Source organism: Coccinella septempunctata, chromosome 7, assembly GCF_907165205.1.
Source record: "Coccinella septempunctata chromosome 7, icCocSept1.1, whole genome shotgun sequence".
In the NCBI taxonomy this organism is placed as follows: domain Eukaryota; kingdom Metazoa; phylum Arthropoda; class Insecta; order Coleoptera; family Coccinellidae; genus Coccinella; species Coccinella septempunctata.
Window position 1 is genome coordinate 13,991,279 of NC_058195.1, and position 6,523 is coordinate 13,997,801.

A 6,523-nucleotide genomic window follows, 5' to 3' on the forward strand; every position below is an offset into this window, starting at 1 on the left:
AATTGAAAGATTCAATTATGTATTTGTATAAAATATTCGATTGTGGATAAAAAACATAAAACATTGAAAACAATTTATATAGATTATTCATGAACAAAGGTTAATTTATGTATTCTGTATTGAAAAAAAAATAATCAGTTTTGCTTACAACCTCTTTCTAGCCTTATTTTTCGAGAAAGAATTAATGACTTCAATCAAGACTTAATTCAGCTCTACTTTCTATTGATATCAGCGATAAATATTGTCAAGATTGGCTCATAGTATCCCTTAAATTTTTAATTTACTGATTGATCTTTGAGCTTCTGAAGAGGTGACATAAATTGTATGGAGCAGAATTGCGTATTTCCCCATTATTTTTATACAAATTTTGAGAAATGTCAATGGACTGAATTCAGGTAGGAGTGTATGGAACATATTGAGAAATTGAAGGCAAAAGTTGGAGCAATATTTACTTTGAGATTAGTCACTTTTGAAATGAAGTTTTTTCATCTACACCAAGTAAAAATGATTGATGAAAATAAATTGACTACAATCCTATCATCAAAACGTGTATATTCAATTACGATATTATTCTATACAGTTTATTAGAAATAAATTAGGTATTTGGGGATGTATTTTTACACAAAGTCATATACGTCTATAGGTAATAATAGAAAAAGTTATTCCAGCAGTTCAAATTAGAGAGCAACATAAATACATTCGACTCTCGATAATGTTAATCTCAAGGGACTAACAAAAAAATTCAAATTACCGAGAGTTCAAAATAATAAGTGTTCGAATAGAAAAAAGAGAGGTATAAGGAAATTCAAATCTGCAATCGTTTGATCAGAAGTATATAATGTTAGTATGTACGCACGATGTGTTCGTTCTTTATAGTTACACAGGTTCGCATATTATGAAAAAGATAGGTGAATGTTCATTTTGAAAAGAAGTCCTTCCTTCCCTCCTTATTCTTTCTTTCACTGGAAACATGAAAATACCGATTTTCTAATGAAGACTGCTCAAACTCAATTTGGACAGAATCTTAGAATATGTTCTGAAGACACAATGAAATGAATCATAGAAGTGGGGTAGGTATTTCAAATTACTGAGTGTTTGGGAGTCCTGACTTCAAATTAATGAGTGTTGAAAAGCAAGATGCCACTTCTCACAATTTCAAATTACCGAGAGGACCAAAAACACCTTAATTTTCTTCATATTATCGAGTGTGATTCAAGGGACCTGGAAAGAACTTCAGATTGTCGAGAGATTCAACTTATCGAGAGTGGACTGTACATAGTTTTTCAAGAAGAAACCCTAAGCCTCAAGCAGCTAAATTTTTCAAGATATTTGCAGCTGCTAATGATGCCATAGCTGTAGAAAATATGAATCGGAACATCAGAAGTAATCCAGACTTGCACTTTCACTTGTGCACTGTACACTCTGTCACCTGTGTAGTGTGTAGCTGCGCCGCTGTGATAGACAAATTTTCCACAGTCATTCTCGGTATCTCGGTTCTGCCAGTTTTCTGGTTACTAAGAAAATAATTAATATTTGCTTTTCAGGTGCCATTTTTAGGCAGCTGTATCTAAACAGAACCAACTCGAAAAAAAATCAAATGAAAGACCAGCACTACTTTTTGACAAAGAATCATCCCTTAAATTTGTTCGCAACTATTCATTTACACCCTGCCTTCTAATTTGTTATCTGTGCACCCTCTATAAACTCGTTGTCCACACATACCCTTATATAGTGGGGCCTCATGTGTCATCATTATTTGCCAATGACACCACATTTACTTATTATTATGCCAATGAAATTATGTTGATAAAATTCTCATTAAAAATACCCGTATATCTTTATTATATTCATAACACAGGCCAACAAAATGAAAAAAAAAATTTGGTGCCGGAAATCTAACATCTGATTTTAGATGTTTTAAATGTGCTGATTCCAAAAATGCCACCAGATTTTTTCTATCAGCTCTAGTTTCTGAGATACACGTTACAGGTTAAATGATATTGGCGCCTTTTTATTGACAGTTCAAACGTAGTTAAAATTGGTTCTTTTACATAACGGTAACAAATATGGCTCAATTCCTATTGGTCATTCTACTACCATGAAGGAAGAATATGAAACAATAGCATTAGTTTTGAGAAAAATTAAATACGAAGAACATCAGTGGTCAATTTGTGTTGATTTAAAAATGATTAACTTCCTCCTTGGACAGCAGAGTGGTTATACAAAATATCCTTGTTTTTTGTGCCTTTGGGACAGCAGAGCTAAAAATGAGCACTGGGTTAACAAAAATTGGCCTTCAAGAGATGTCATGATTCAAGGAATACAAAACGTGATCAACGAACCTTTGGTTTCAAGACAAAAAATCTTACTTTCGCCCTTGCATATCAAGCTAGGCCTAATGAAGCAATTTGTGAACGCTTTAAATCGAGATGGAAATTGTTTTGGGTATTTGTCAGGTAAATTTCCTGGCATTAGCACGGAAAAACTAAAAGCTGGTATATTTGATGGTCCTCAAATAAGGCAACTTGTTAAAGATCCACAATTCACCACATCAATGAACGAGACTGAATCTAACGCTTGGAGTTCATTTGTTCAAGTATTACAAAATTTTCTTGGCAATCATAAAGCAGAGAATTACGTAGAATTAGTGGAAAGTATGCTTTCAAATTTCAATATTCTCGGCTGTAACATGAGTATAAAAGTTCACTACCTCCACAGCCACCTAGATCGTTTTCCAGAAAACTTAGGTGATTGTAGTGAAGAACAGGGGGAAAGATTCCATCAGGATATTAAAACTATGGAAGATCGTTATCAAGGACGATGGGATAGCCACATGATGGCGGACTACTGCTGGAGCCTTCAGCGAGACTGCCCTAGTAAACTCCATTCTAGATTCTAGAAAATAGTATAAAAGAAAATTTTTATGTGATTAGTGACTAATGTAATTATGTAAATTAAGTTTTTGCAATAAATACTTAAATCCATGTGTCTTTGTTTTTTTAACTGTCAATAGTAATATTATATATTATAACAGTTATAACGTAAATTATATACACAATTTTTTTAAAAAATCTCAAAAACTAGATCTGATAGACAAAATCTGAGAACTTTTTTACATTCTACATCCAAAAATTACTCAGGAACAGTTAAAAAATCGCAGGCACCAAAATGTGTGTTGGCCCGTGTAATATACGTCCAACTACAAAAACCTTAATATCGTTGTGAGGTGAACTTTCCATTACTTCCAAATTATAATCGTTCTTATGATGTATGGTACAAGGATCTGAAGACACCGAAAAGTGAGTTTTCGGGAAGTCTGTCGGATTGGTTGGATAGCGAAAGAATTTGGCCTTGCAGCACGATATCATGTTTGTGGGTCGACGAGCTTTCGGACTGGGTCACACACTTTTCAATTTCTTCTAAGCATGTTTTAATTTCATTGACCAGAGTTATTACTTTCTTCCTAGGCTACCTCCGTACGATTTGAATGGAACGAATTTCTCGAGATTGTGTTCGATTCGTGAATATTCAATTGCGGTAAAGTCACGGTAAAAAGAGTTGCTGAAGCGATAATGTTAATTCAATTGGTCCCAATTTGAAATGCGGGTACTTACACCTATTGTTAACATTCTCCGAAATGCGACAAACTGAAGTTGGGATATTTTTAGAAAATTTTGATTTATCGATATGAATATCAATATCGAATTGATGTGTCTAGTAGGTACTGAACTTGTCGATGAAAATCGAATAACATTGAGTATTATGGATATACCTACTATTTGTTCCTATACTAGGTTAATACACAGTTCCTGTTGTAATTCGGAAATGATCAATTGAAATTTAGAATTCTCAACTTTATTTCAGAAACACTGAACTATTGTTCATTGAATTTTAGATTAGTCAATTTAATTTAAAAAAATGGTCATTTGAAATTTTGTTTAGTTACATTTATTTCAGAAAACATCAAATGTTATTTATTCATTTAGCCCTGCATTGAAGAGGAATGACGGGTAACCTATAACAACATATGTAATAAAAATGACAAAGACACAAAAATTTACATTACATATATAACGTACAGATACAGATAAGCAGGTCATAACAAGGGTGGTACCTACATAGAAGATGTAGAAAAGAAGCAAAGAACTCTTCGAAAGAGTTCTTTGCTTGAACGACCACAGTGAAACGGAGAAAAAATCGAAAATGAAAATTAGTCAATTTAATTTAATTGTGAGTCATAATTTTCATTTATATTTCAGAAAGAGTGATTTGTAATTTAGAAACTATAGAAAGTAGGTAGGGAAAAAGTGCCATTATTATCCAAGATATGTACGTGTTACTTGTCTACAGGATTTATTCGATAGCTCAATACTAGAAGGTTATTGATTACAAATGCCTCTTCCTTTGCTGTCTCTAACTTTTTTGTGTCACCCTGTAACATTGATTTCTTTTTGAATTACAATTGATATTTTCTGAAATAAAGTGGACGATTATTTCTGTAATGATTGCGACTAAACTGAATTTCAAATTAAAATAAATTGAATAATCTGAATTGCGGGGCTAGGAAGTAAATGGGTTCAACTGAATTTTTTTTAGTTTCGAAATAATTGGTTCTGATTCAAAGCAAGTTAATTTGGTGTCCAAAAATCCAGGATTAAGTTTGAAAATTATACAGGGCGAGTCTTTGACTCATAGGCAAAAATATTAGTAGATTCTTGAGGTCAAAAGAATAACATTTTTTCCGATTCGGCCCTGATAAAAAGTTATAGCCCCTGGAAAAACAAAATTACCTTCAGAATAACTAGCTGAATTTGTGACACTTCACATCTGTGGATCTTTTAAAAAGAGTTGCATTCGGTCAATTTTTAATTTTTGAACAAATTTCTCGAAAACGGCGCATTATACGAGAAAATATGGGGAATACTCTTATTTTAAAAAACGTTCAAATATTCATTAGATAGCGTCTAACTTAGTTTCAAGTGTGAGGTTCTTTGAATTTTTTACCAAAAATTCATTTTCATGGTACGTAATGGTCCTAATGAGAAAACTGGGAGACGTGGGTGATATCTTGTGTTCGAAAAGGATTCATCAAATAAATGAAAAACTATATTCCGAAATTAATTTCATTCGATAAACCTAAAAATTAAAAATAACATATTTTTTATGGTTTTTCAACAAGTCTGTATCTTTCAAACCGGAGCCTTTTCGGAAAAAATGGTTAGGGAAAAAAGTGTTTTTCTTTAAACTCAAGAAAGTATGATACCTTCATTGTTTACATATGAAAACACAATTCAAAGAAAAAAGATTTTTATTTGGTATATCTTTTAGCAGTGTTATTCTTCACTTGGATCGTTTTTCAAAAGATGTGCACTTGAACCCTTGTATTTCCAGGCCTCGTAAATTTCATTTGATGTTTTCTGAAAAAACTTGACTAATCTGAAATACAAGTGATATTTTCTGAATTTCAATTGACTATTTCTGAATTAAAAGTGTAAATGGTGTATTAAAAATCATGTAATTCAGTTTCCCTGATTTTACTTCATAATGCTGTTATAATAACTACAAAATGTCGCAGTTTTCTCAGAAACAAGGTTTTTCTAAAATGTCTACCAACATTTCTACCGCGTAAAGTGTACTTACCTAAAAAGATAGAGATATTTTTTAAATCATTCCTAAAAATGTATCGCAATAGGATTTACAACAGAATGCACATGAAGGCAATCATAAAATATTTTCGTCTTCTTCTCGATTTACTTATTACTGGTATGTCGATTTTTAATCACAAAAGTTAAAGCATAGGTACATTAATTGAAATTTCTAAACGATTACTGAATCCTCCCTTATGAAATTATTGATATTATCTCTTGCCTATGAGATGTCAAGGCTTCATAACAGATCTATTAAGAAAATACTTTCGAGATTTTTCATTGGCCCTTGCCTCATCTGACGTACCGCCACTGAATGTCCCCAGTTTTCAAGAAAAGTGAAATGGGGTTTCTGCTCACTTTGATATTTGTGTCGTTGCAATGGGATAGGACCGGATAGGTCAGGGTAGATATACTTACCGACTATATCTTGATTAATACTTTTGTATGAAGAAGATCCTATCGACTTACATTATACTTACACCCAATTACTTACCCAATATCTCAAAAGCTTAAAATCCTTTACGACGAAGTTCCTTTCTGCCGACTTCTCCAAACTTTAATTCAATTATAAGGACATATCTATTTGATATAAACAAACAGAATTCCAAATATAAAATTATACCCCCTCCCCAAAATAATTCCTAGAACTGCCGCCACTGCCTGCGAATGAGTAGAAATCAGTAAAATCACTCTCAGCTTCAGTAGATAAGATTTATACATCGAAAAACCACTTAATATGTAGGCCACTGTTTGGTATAATTAATACGCACTCTCACATAATTTTCCCTCAACGATCTAATGAAGCACAGACCATTAAGGCAATAACCCATATTCATATTCCTTGATCGACCCCTCACATTTTACTTTTCATACTC